This window comes from Doryrhamphus excisus, linkage group LG10 (genome assembly GCF_037039965.1).
Source record: "Doryrhamphus excisus strain RoL-2023G ecotype Guam linkage group LG10, RoL_Dexc_Guam_v1.1, whole genome shotgun sequence".
In the NCBI taxonomy this organism is placed as follows: domain Eukaryota; kingdom Metazoa; phylum Chordata; class Actinopteri; order Syngnathiformes; family Syngnathidae; genus Doryrhamphus; species Doryrhamphus excisus.
Window position 1 is genome coordinate 7,033,986 of NC_136366.1, and position 12,756 is coordinate 7,046,741.

Sequence of the window (12,756 nt, forward strand, 5' to 3'; positions counted from 1 at the left end):
AAGCACATTTAACCACCGGGAGCTTGCATACCATTAACAACCTAATTAATGATGAATATGCTCCTCATAAATCACTTCAAATACTGTATACTCCAAATTCATATCTTCTTGCCCGTGCTAAGTCCTGGGAATTATTAAAAAGTGTGAGCCGCACAGGAGGCGTTCCGATGAAACGGAGTGGGGGGGGCTGGCGGCTGATGAAACTTTAAATGAATGCCAGTCGGAGTTCGACGTTAAAGACAGAATCATGTCAACGGCATCGCGTGGAGTTTTTAATAAGTGCCACAGCAATGTGTGAAGTGGAGAAACACCCGGGCTAATTTCATTGCTAAAAGTCACCTTGTGCTGGGACAGGTGGTTGTGGTTAAGAAGGTGAAAGGTCAGTCTGTGTTCCGCATCACGCTAAAAGCCAACCAAATATGGTAATGGTAATGGTTTAATTTCATTTGAACATGCATCAGATTACAATTGAATGCATCACATAATCAGTTCACAGTTCCACATGTCCAAAAGGAGTAGGAAGAAGCAAAGCTTATTAAATCCTACCCCTCCATCTGGTACTTTTACAAGCAGTAACTCTTACATTTGTTCACTTCCTGCTTTCCTAATATAATTTTTTTTGCGGGGTGGGGGGTAAAATCACGTACTGAAGTACGAGGTGATTGACCATACAATGACATAATGGGTACTATAGTAACTGTCAATATAGTTTTTAAAAATAATCTTAAAAAAAAATTCAAACTTTATTTTATTAATTTTTAAATTTTTTAAATTTTTAAATTTTTTTGTCATGTACCAAAGTACGAGGTGATATACAATGACATAATGTGTACCATAGTAAGTGTCAATATAGTGATATATATAGCACATCATGACTGGTTCAAGACTCTTCATCTTTGTATTTAGCAAACATCAACTGCTTGTATTGTTTCTTGAATTCTCTCATCGTTGTGCATTGTTTGATTGTCTTACTCAATCCATTCCATAGTTTGATTCCACATACTGAAATATGTGAGCCAAGTTAGCCAGACCAGCTGAGATTAAGTCCCATCAGTAAATGCGTCCATATAGAGCCATCAGGGTACAACAGTAGAGTCGCTAAGCATCATGGCCTCAATAGCTGTCAGGACAAGTGAGTACACATACAGGGAACATTTAGTACCAGCACTATTGATATCCATTCCCCTTCCTGCCCCAATTCAAGCTGACTCAACAGCGAAAACTGAACTTGTGTTATTTAATGTGAACTTTTAACCAGTTTTTACTCGACAACAGGAATACTTTTGTTATTGTGATCCACTTGTTCTAACAATGGTGGGAGTGATTGCTCAATAGCGCCCCCTCTCACTCATGGGTTATACTGTACATACAGTAGAGTGTCAATAGAACTGGAATTCATCAGCCCTGCAACCTGAAGTGAGTTAAGGAGAGCTGCTCTATGGAATGTTATGGTTAGCTATGATGCTAATGTAACTCATAGTCATTGTTGTATGTAACAAGCTTCACGTATTGACCAGTGCACATTGTTTCACACCAGAAATAAACAGTGTCAGTGTTTTCAACAGGCTCACCAACAGACAAGACCTTGAATCACAGAGCTAAAACTCTATTAATATAACAATAACAGTCTTTACTATTGTGAAAACCCATCCAAGGGGTCTATATATGTGGAGCTATCCAAAGAAAACATCAACATGTTAGCTTTGTGCTACATGTGACAGCAGAGGAGGAGTTGGCATGACCTCGGCCCACATCCAAAACACACAACTGAGGCTAATTGGAGACTCCACTGTCTCAATCAGGTGTGTCAAAACGAGGGCCACGTACGGTCAAAGCAAAGACTATGGGGGTCACTTTAATATTTTACACTTTGTAAACCAAACCAAATCAAACAAAACAGCTTCTTGTAGGCAACATGGTCATCAGATTCAGCATCTTACCTGGGGACGCTCACACCTGTGGCTGCAGTTCACCTTCAGGAATGTTTGAGGAGGAGCTGCCAGGTACTTCCTGGATGATGTCATCACTGACATCATCAGACCCTACCATGTTGTGGGGGTTTTATGGTAGACCAACCTAAAGGTGGAGGTGAGGGGGGGGGGGGGGGGGTGTGTGGAAAGCCCTCAATTGAGTCTTGTAGCCTGTTCTTTTATACTTTCAATTTTTGTATTATTATTATTTGGTAAGTTTTTCACCTTATGGGCTGCAATGTCAGTAAAGACACCACACATTTGGAAAGTGTCGGTCTGCTTCTGGAACTTTTCCAGCCCTTGGGCACCACACTACAACATTAGTATTATTGTGTATTATTTTTTTTAACTGGCTGCACAGTTAGAGCGCATCCTAGTTAGCAGCTTGGAGACCCGAGTTCAATTCCACTCGCGGCCATCTCTGTGTGGAGTTTGCATGTTCTCCCCGTGCATGCGTGGGTTTTCTCCGGGTACTCCGGTTTCCTCCAACATTCCAAAAACATGCTAGGTTAATTGGCCACTCCAAATTGTCCATAGGTATGAATGTGAGTGTGAATGGTTGTTTGTCTATATGTGCCCTGTGATTGGCTGGCCACAAGTCCAGGGTGTACCCCGCCTCTTGCCCGAAGACAGCTGGGATAGGCTCCAGCACCCCCGCGATCCTCGTTAGGATAAGCGGTAGAAAATGAATGAATTAATTTTTTTAACCTTCTAGTTTCACAACGTTATGCTCCTAAGATGTTCTTTTCATGATTTCTTATATTAATATTATATGTAGTATGACTTATGACTAATATTTCTGCTTTTTCTCACAAAATAACGGTCCTAGTTCTCCATTTTTCTTTTTGTGTTTCTTAGCTTCCTGGTTTAATTGTATTTTTAAATCGTACAGAGGGTCGATAATGAAAGAGTTGCGGGCCATAAATGGCTCCCGGACCGCATGTTGAAGGCTGGATGGATAGCTGCAAACAAATTATATTTTCACATGTTTTTTTTTATGCCTCTTGTGTGTTTTGGCTGGCGTGGAATCGTGCAGGTGAGCCTCATGAAGAGTCTGCTGGGTTCATCTGGCTTCAGCACCAAGGACAGCGCCACTAACTTGTTTCTCATCTTCCAACTTGGGCGGTCCACACATGCCCACCCGTGTCACGACTCTCACACGCACTCCAATCTATTGGTGATGAATCCGGACACCAGTGCCTCCTCGTTGCTTTTATAATAGAAGAAGTCACGACCACATGGATAGGTTCTTGTCCTCAACCCCCCCACACCCCCCCCTCCCTCTAGTTACCTCATCCGGTCCAGACCCACCCCTTTTTTTCCCTGCTTCTTCTTTGCTGTCTGTGTTCTCTGCAGGACCTCCCCCTTTTTTCTCCTCCTCGGCTTCAGTCTGAGCACATCCCCGGCTCCTCCATCCCACACCTTCCCTCAACCGCAAAGCTGCTGTGACTGGAAGCCACCGGAAGCTAGAGAAGCTATAGAGAAGATAGAGAAGATAGAAGCCAGGAACGTGGCGTCCATCTGACGGACTTTTCAAAAACAAATCTATCCGATATCCAGTAACCGAGAGGGATTGTTTTTGATTTGTTTGTTTTTTTCAAGCCGAGCATGAAAAGGATTGCCAGGATTGCCAAATTATCCGCAATCCAGTTTTATCGCCGAGCACCGGATGCTCCAGCAGAAGTTGTTGGCCACGCAAGTCACACGGCCGAGAGGAGGGGAGAGTTAGATTTAGGTGAGCACGATCTTGCACGATCTTTTCTTCCGTTTAAATGATGCATTCGAGGATTTTCGGCGTTTATTTATTTATTCTTTTTTTTTTTTTTTTTTTTTTGCAAATTTGCTGCAGCGAGCTGACTTGAAGCAGGTTGTATTTAAGCAGAGCTTACGTGGACGTGTCTCCTGGTGTGATGATGATGCATGAAGTACGGATGCTGCTTCGGATAACAAGCATGCTTGAAGCAGCCATGTATTCCTGTGTTCTTAAAAAAAAAACATGTATTGGCCTACTGGCTGTTCAGTGGGGGTTCAACCTAAGTTTAGAGGTGGAAAAAGGGCAAGGATATTGAGATCAGATAAAGTTCTAAGGTGTGGGAGTGGGAGGCCAGGGGTGGTTTAGTGTGATGAATTTCTATTTTAATAAAAGTGTGTTTATGTCAGCAGAGAAAAAAGAGGCAAAGTTAACTTCCATCAATTGCTGTTCCACTGACTTACAGAGAGGGGAGCTCATGCTCTTTTACTCCAGCCGCCATTATTATTTGGAAAGGCAAGATAGCTGCTAATGATCCTCATATCAACTCTACGGAATTAGAGAATCTTTGAAATTGGTCCCAAGGCCATTTCCCTGACAGGACAGAACTGACTCGGCGTTTTTTTTTTTTTTTAAATTGCCATTTGTCGCCGGCGCTGTCCAATGCGACACAGCAAACAAAGCATTAGTCAACACATCCTGTGATGTTGTTTGGCCTTCTCGCCTGCACAAGCTAAAAAAAATAAAATAATAAATAACCTGCACTGGCAGCAGGGAAAATTGCTGGTGGGAGGAAAAAAAAGGAAAAATCGGCCTTATTCATAATAATGCCTCATTCAATCTGGTGGCCTTTTCAGTGGCGAAGTGCCGGCGATGTGTAATCATGTTCACAAGGAAAAGGCATTCCACATCATTGTGCCAAGAATGGAAATGCCAGCATTGGCTTCTAGCTATATTTGTGTCACAGCGTTAGATGACCTCGTGTCCATCTATCTAAGGAAGGAAAGAACATTCTGAACGTTCTTGCAGCTGGACAGTTGTCAGTCAAGTGCAGCTTTCTGATGAATTTCCAGTCAATGTACGACGGGAATGAATATTAAGATGCTGTCAGGCAATCTTCACAAAGTTGGTGGTTGTGGTCTTTTCACGCCTACATTTGAAGTGCCCACCCCCAGGAGCCTGGAAGAGAGTAAAGATAACCAACAGGGTCGCGTCATGACATGCAACAGGAACATCGTTGTATCTGTGTGAAATGCTACTGTTAGCGACTTAGAGGGGCACAGCTGGGGGGGACGGGGGGGGGGGGGGTCTTCCCAGCATGCTGTGAGGTTATATATCCCGGCCGCTTCCTGTTCTGAGCATGTAAGCTAGGCCCCATGGACCAACACACACATTCATTATGATAGTTTTCAGCTAATTGTAGCGATGTAGCAACATTTAAGACGAAGAATATGGCCTATTGTGAACCTAAATATATGCCAATTATTATTTTCTATGATGATGATGATGATGATGATGTTAATTATTATTATTATTATTATTATTATTGTGTTTATTATTATTATTATTATTATTATTATTATTATTATTATTATTATTATTATTTTATTTTATTTTTTAATTATTATTATTATTTTATTATTTTTTATAATAATAATTATTATTCATTCATTCATTTTCTGCCCCAAATTAACCGTTCTCAAGCATAGTAATGGCTACTTAAAGTAAAAAACAAATATAAGACGCATTCAAAGACGCGGTGAATTACAAGTAATATTCAACACTAGACACTCGATATCAGTAACGGTACCATAATGTTAAGTGAGGCACACAAACGCCACACTTGACTGTAGGTTAGGCACCATAATCCCGAATAAAAACACAGGCTACAGAAAGCCGAACCCCTGATGTCACTTCCTGTCAACCATTCACTCAAGGGAAAATATTAATAGCAACACACATGAGCACAAGTCTTATTTATGTCTTAAAGTTCTACTATATTGAGGAATACGAGTCTAAGGGTGACTATAAGGGTGTTAATTCATGTCAAGAGGGGTCTAATCATGTTAGATTGCATTTAGAAGGTTGTAAACAGGTTTTGTTCTTAAGGTTATGAAAATATTGCATTTGTAAATAATGTAAATATGATAAATGAGGGATTACTGCAGTTCTTTGGGTTTCAATTGCAGTATTGAATTACAGTATACTCTCAATATCAGTGCCTTTCATCATTTTCATTCATTCATTGATTCATTTTCTACCGCTTATCCTCACGAGGGTCGCGGGTGTGCTGGAACCTATCCCAGCTGAATTTGGGCAAGAGGCGGGGTCCACCCTAAACTGGTGGCCAGCCAATCACAGGGCACATCATCTTCAAATTAGCAACTACTCATATTTTGTTTGCTAACTTGCTAACTGACAGTCTTCCTCCTCCTGTTATGAGTACAGAAAACACAACACACGCATGTTTATTGCCAGCTAATGATAGCGATTTGGCAAAGTTTAGCTACTAAATACTGAGTGTGGTTTGTGTGTAGGTGCCTCGGACACAGCAGTGGGTGACCGCCATGAAGGCCAGTTATTTTATTCAGGCCAAACAAAAATTTAGCAAAATTTTTATGCATTTGAATTCAGAATTTTGAAAAAAAACAACAATATTTTTGTCCAATTTGTTTGTTTAAACCACTCTGGGTAGCATACGCTACCCTGTGGTAGTGTTTCCATATTCTTTGGTTTCAACCAATGTCGTGTAGTCCCTTTAAGTGTGCATGACATCACTATCATTCCTGTCGAGTCTCAGCCTGCCAGTTAATTGCTGCAAGGCCCGCCATTAAAGTAAAAAGATCCAAATTTGAAGTCTACACCAAGTCTTTAGGGAACCCACGCAGGCGCAGAAAGTGATTACAATAGAGGCATTTATTTTTATAAATTTTTCAAACTCGCCATTCTTCCCCTGCAGAATCTGATAAGTGTGTGCTCCAAACTCGTTCATCTTTCCTTCAAAGTAGGCAACCAGTTTCAATGAGCGGCATTTGCATTTGTTAAAAGCGCCTCAACAATCCCACATGAGCAACGAACTGTAGCGCATCAAAAGTTGATAAGAAGCAGAAATAGGTGCACCGCGTTGGAAACGTACCGCCCTTGATTCCGTCTCGCTGTGGGGATTTTGTCAAGCATCATTCGGAAGAACAAAACTCTTTCCCAAAAAACATTATTTTGACCCCAAATTAGCTTTGTCATGTAATGACATAGTGAAAGGATGCTAGGACCACTTTGATATTTTGTAAAGCAACACGAGCTATACATAAGTTATACAAGTCATACTGTATATACAATACAAGTTATACTGGATAAATGTCAAGAAAAAAACTGTTTTATATACTACGATAAGTTATACAAGTCATACTGTTTTTACACTGCAAGTTATATTGGATAAATGTCAAGAATAAAAACTGTCATATATATATATATACTATATATGTTATAAAGTCATACTGTATATACACTACAGGTTATACTGCATAAATGTCAAGAAAAAAATGTCTTATATATTACTATAAGTTATACAAGTCATACTGTATATAAAATACAGGTTATACTGTATGAATGTCAAGAATAAAAAATGTCTTATATACTACTATAAGTAATTCAAGTCATACTGTATATACACTACAGGTTATACTGGATATACGTATGTCAAGAAAAAAAATATATATGTCAAACAAGTCATACACTACGAGTTATACTTTATAAATGTCAATAAAAAACTGTCTTATATACATAAGTTATACAAGTCATACTGTATATACACTACAAGTTATACTGTACAAATGTCAAGAAAAAACTATTACTAAAAACTAGTATTTTGAAATTATTCCCACAATATTATAGCTTGTTTTTTTTTAAATAATATTACAACTTAAAAAAACAACGTCTTTGGGGGAGAGGCGGGGTACACCCTGGACTGGTGGCCAGCCAATCCCAGGGCACATATAGACAAACAACCATTCACACTCACATTCATACCTATGGACAATTTGGAGTGGCCAATGAAGCTAACATGCTAGCATGTTTTTGAAATGGGGGAGGGAAGCGGAGTACCCGGAGAAAAGTGTAAAATGATATTTTTCCTGGACATTATTGTCCATAAATGAGGACTTTTACGTTAGTTTTTGCTTGTTTATTTAGTTTCTTGTGAAATCTAATCTGCAAATGGCCCCCGGACCATGCTTTGGACACGCCTGGTTGAACCGAACCACATGTAACAAAAACAAGCCCGTTCATCAACTTTCACAAAGCATCCACACATGCCAGATTTTTAATAGCAGAAGCAGCCAATCAATCAAGATAAAACATAATACAGTAGTTATTCAATTAATATGAAATGGAAAGCCTTCTAATCAAAGATCTTTATCCAAATGAATTTCAAATGGTTGCTGTATTACCTGATATAGGCCAGAAGATTTCTTAATTAGAAAACATAAGTAATGAAGCTTCCCTGGTTCTATTAGTAGTCCCGTCGTTGCAATATCATGTGGAGAAAGATGAAAAGGTTATTATTTCCCTTTTGATTACCAATGTCATCGTACGCAGATGATTCACTGATCATCCACTCACTTGCCAATTCATTAGGAATGTCAAAATAATGCTTTGCCATGCGTCAACATGGCCGCTAATCCTCTCCTTCATTCTTTGCGAGGTGCGAGATGATTGTTACTGATTTGTGGTGACGTTGATGATATACGTACGTATGTGACTCTTCATTGTAAAGATTAGCGTGCAGCTTTTTGTGCCCCTAAAGTGGGATTTTAGCATCTGCATATTAATATTTCACATAATCTCTCCCAACTCCTCACGGGGAAAACACTACACCGTGGATGAAATCCAAATGAGATTTCCAGAGGTGCTTTTTCTGCACGATAGATGAATCGTTATCTGTCACGCTTGGTGCACAGGTGAGCTGAAATGCAGGACTTTGGGAGGCAGAAATGTGAATGAAAGAAGATTTATTGACAAGTTGAAGAGACGATGATTGTGGCTGATGAGAGTGAGGTCGTAAGCGGAGGCATCGAGGCAGCACGTTTTTGTTCCTTGCTTCCATTTTTAGCTTGTGTGTGACTGTGGCGTTGTACCGAATGTCAGTAGTTTCTTATAGAATATGGTATTATTATTATTATTATTATTGATGCTACTCTATTCATTATAGTTGCCATTCTAGCTGCTGGAAAATACTGTAATAATTCAGTAGTTGGGCTATATGACCTATATACCATATTGACCTGAATATGGGAAATAAAAAATAAAATAAAATAAAATAAAATAAAATAAAATAAAATAAAATAAAATAAAATAAAATAAAATAAAATAAAATAAAATAAAATAAAATAAAATAAAATAACATAAACATTCATTCATTCATTCATTTTCTACCGCTTATCCTCAATAGGGTCGTGGGGGGTGCTGGAGCCTATCCCAACTGTCTTCAGGCAAGAGGCGTGGTACACCCTGGACTGGTCGCCAGCCAATCACAGGGCTAAAATAAATAAATTAAAATAAAATAAAAAAATCCTATAGAACTCAAACTTACTATATAAGATGTACACGGACTTCATTTCTATTAGTTAAAACTGTAACGTGGCTCAAAAATATAATTTTTTATAGCAATCCAAAACCAGTTCACTGATATTATGAATCAGATTTTATTTTAATTTAATTCTTTTATTTTAATTAATTTAACGGAGATATGCTGGATGAATATTCACTTCTGTCAGATGCTGGAGAGTCCATTGTGTCCATGTACTGGCCTACAGTACTACATTCATTACTACATGTCCTGTTTTTATGTTAGGGTACTCTGCATGTGACGTAATCCCTGTGAAGCGGCACAAAAAGCCAAAGAAAAAGCAAAACATGCAGTTATACCTCCGCTGTTACATTCCAAATCTTAACAAACTCCTTAGGTTTCTGTTGTTCTGCTTTTGGAAACATTTTTGTGCCCGTTTTTGAACATTTATGGACAGTTTTTCTTTGGTTATTCATAGCAGCGTGGAAAAACTGTTTTTCCAAGTACAGAAGACATACCTTTGATTACTGAAACGATCATTGTTGTTTCACTGTCCTGGTTTTCGGTAATCCAACTTAAGGCTGTCAAATTACAAGATTAATTGTGATTAATTAATTACAGTTATATTTTGAATGCTGTAGTTTTTTTGTAAAATCTGTTTTTATGCGCTGGGCTTCTTCAGCTAGAGTTGTTGGGGAAAAAGACAGTGGTCAGTCATACCCTGAAGTCAACGTCCATCGTAGTTGGGAGGGCAAGGTGAGGAGCAGGGAGTTCAAATGGAGGAAGTAAGAGGTCCCATGCATATTAATGGCATATTAAAAATTTTAAAAACACCCCAACAGCACCATTAATAAAAAGAAGTGATATGGCTCCATATGCCTTCTTTGTAAGAGCGGAAATATTGCAAACCTGAAATATATATATTCTGGAAATATATACGTATGACTTTCTATGTGGCCCTTGTTGGACCCCTGCCCTGCCCTATACTCTAGCACACATTAAATACCAGCATAAATCCTTCATTTATGTCAGACATGTCCCCATGGGGGGCATCTGCCCGTGAACTTATAGCCCACATCCTGTTACACCCAGCCTGGGAGTGGGGGAGGGGGGAGTTGGGGGGCATTGATCGTATAGCAATTAATGCATAATTGTGCTCAGTGGAGGTTACTTCCTGTAAGCCGTTGCTATGGTAGCACATGCTACATATGCACGACATCTCCTAGTTTCATTTCAACTATATCAGTCCATATAATTAGCACTTGAAGAATAAGCAATGGTGGGTGAAATATGGACTAATAACGGGCGGCATTTTTCCTACTGATTTTAATCTCGTTGATGGAGTTTTTCATTACTTTGCATGTAAATGAAACACTCGTGTTTACAAGGTAAAGCTCACCCGGGGGCTTAAGGCATGGCTGAATTTAAAGTAGACTCGCCTCAGGGTGAGGAATATTAATCTAAGCAAATACATGACTTATTATATTGATCCAATGGTGTCTGCGTGTGGATGTTCTTGACATGTTCAAAGTTTATGTCGTGTTGTAGTAGAAATGTATGATTGCGTGTTTTTGAAGTGAAAGTAGAGCAGGTTAGTTTGGTTTTTGCAGCAGCGGTGGAAGTATGGTTTAGAAAAAAATCTAAAAAAAAAAAAAATTCATTCATTTTCTACCGCTTTTTCCTCACGAGAGTCGCAGGGGGTGTTGGAGCCTATCCCAGCTGTCTTCAGGCGAGAGGCGGGGTACACCCTGGACTGGTGGCCAGCCAATCACAGGGCACATATAGACAAACAACCATTCACACTCACATTCATATCTATGGACAATTTGGAGTCGCCAATTAACCTAGCATGTTTTTGGAATGTGGGAGGAAACCGGAGTACCCGGAGAAAACCCACGCATGCACGGGGAGAACATGCAAACTCCACACAGAGATGGCCGAGGGTGGAATTGAACCTTGGTCTCCTAGCTGGGAGGTCTACGCACTAACCACTAGACCACCGTGCAGCCCCAAAAAATAATCAGTGAAAGAAAAAAAATTAACAAAATCACATCTCATGTCACAGCAAACCTTCAAGTATTTCAGCAGTCCGATACATCAGCAGAAAAACTGCAGTTCTCTAAAGTAGAGGACGAGACATTTAAAGACATTTGAAAACTGATCTTAAATAAAACTAAAGTAAACTATAGCGTTCTTTAATAACAAGTAGATTAAACCAATGTTGTAATAGGCTGCCATTACAACATTAGTATGAATTTCACACACTTGACTGAGTAGCGTGACCTTTTAAAGCGCATGCAGAGGTAGATCAAAATGCTAATGATACTTCAAATACAGCTATAGAACATTCATTCATTCATTCATTTTCTACCGCTTTTTCCTCACGAGGGAGCCTATCCCAGCTGTCTTCGGGCGAGAGGCGGGGTACACCCTGGACTGGTGGCCAGCCAATCACAGGGCACATATAGACAAACAACCATTCACACTCACATTCATACCTATGGACAATTTGGAGTCGCTATAGAACATTCATTCATTCATTTTCAACCGCTTTTCCTCACGAGGGTCGCGGGGGTGCTGGAGCCTATCCCAGCTGTCTTCAGGCGAGAGGCGGGGTACACCCTGGACTGGTGGCTAGCCAATCACAGGGCACATATAGACAGCTATAGAACATAATTGATTCAATTAAGTCTCTTATAGAGCTGCACGGTAGTCAAGTGGTTAGCGCGCAGACCTCACAGCTAGGAGACCGGGGTTCAATTCCACCCTCGGTCATCTCTGTGTGGAGTTTGTATGTTCTCCCCGTGCATGCGTGGGTTTTCTTTGGGTACATTTCAAAAACATGCTAGGTTAATTGGCGACTCCAAATTGTCCATAGGTATGAATGTGAGTGTGAATGGTTGTTTCTCTATATGTGCCCTGTGATTGGCTGGCGACCAGTCCAGTGTGTACCCCGCCTTTCGCCCGAAGACTGCTGGGATAGGCTCCAGCACCCCCGCGACCCTCGTAAGGAAAAGCGGTAGAAAATGAATGAATGAATAAGTCTCCTATAGTCCTTTGAATTAGAAGCCAAATCTTCAAGGTATATTCTTGCCTTCAACGTATCTTCTTTTGTTTGACAGAGAACGCTAAAGTCTTTTTAGTGAGGTACTTCCAGTTGTCAGGAAAGACGCTCAAGTCAGCCTGGACCAGCCCCTGAATATTTAGTTGCCCCATACAATTAATATGAATGTAGTACTGCAAATTTCTGGGGTCATATTTGGAGCTTAATATGAGATTATAAAAAACATTTTGAAGTCGCGCTGAGCTTTTTCTTAATTTAAAACAACCTCGCCGAAGCCACCGCTTCCCTTTTCTGACCGTGAAAATCCTTTCCACCAAGGTTAGAGTGTCACACTGGGAATATGATTTGAGGTGGCTGCTTCTATTCTCAGTGCCGTGTATTTCCAAGGTTGGGATTTTTTTTTCCGACA

The 12,756-nt window shown here is 40.0% G+C and overlaps 1 protein-coding gene across 1 annotated transcript in view; it reads left to right on the plus strand.

Moving 5' to 3' along the window:
• Positions 1-3,295: 3,295 nt before the first annotated feature.
• Positions 3,296-12,756, plus strand: part of brinp1 (bone morphogenetic protein/retinoic acid inducible neural-specific 1) — a 124,625-nt gene continuing 115,164 nt past the window's right edge. The window contains exon 1 of the mRNA XM_058065135.2: positions 3,296-3,705. The gene's annotated coding sequence lies outside the window, so the exon portion shown is untranslated. The remainder of the gene's footprint in view (positions 3,706-12,756) is intronic.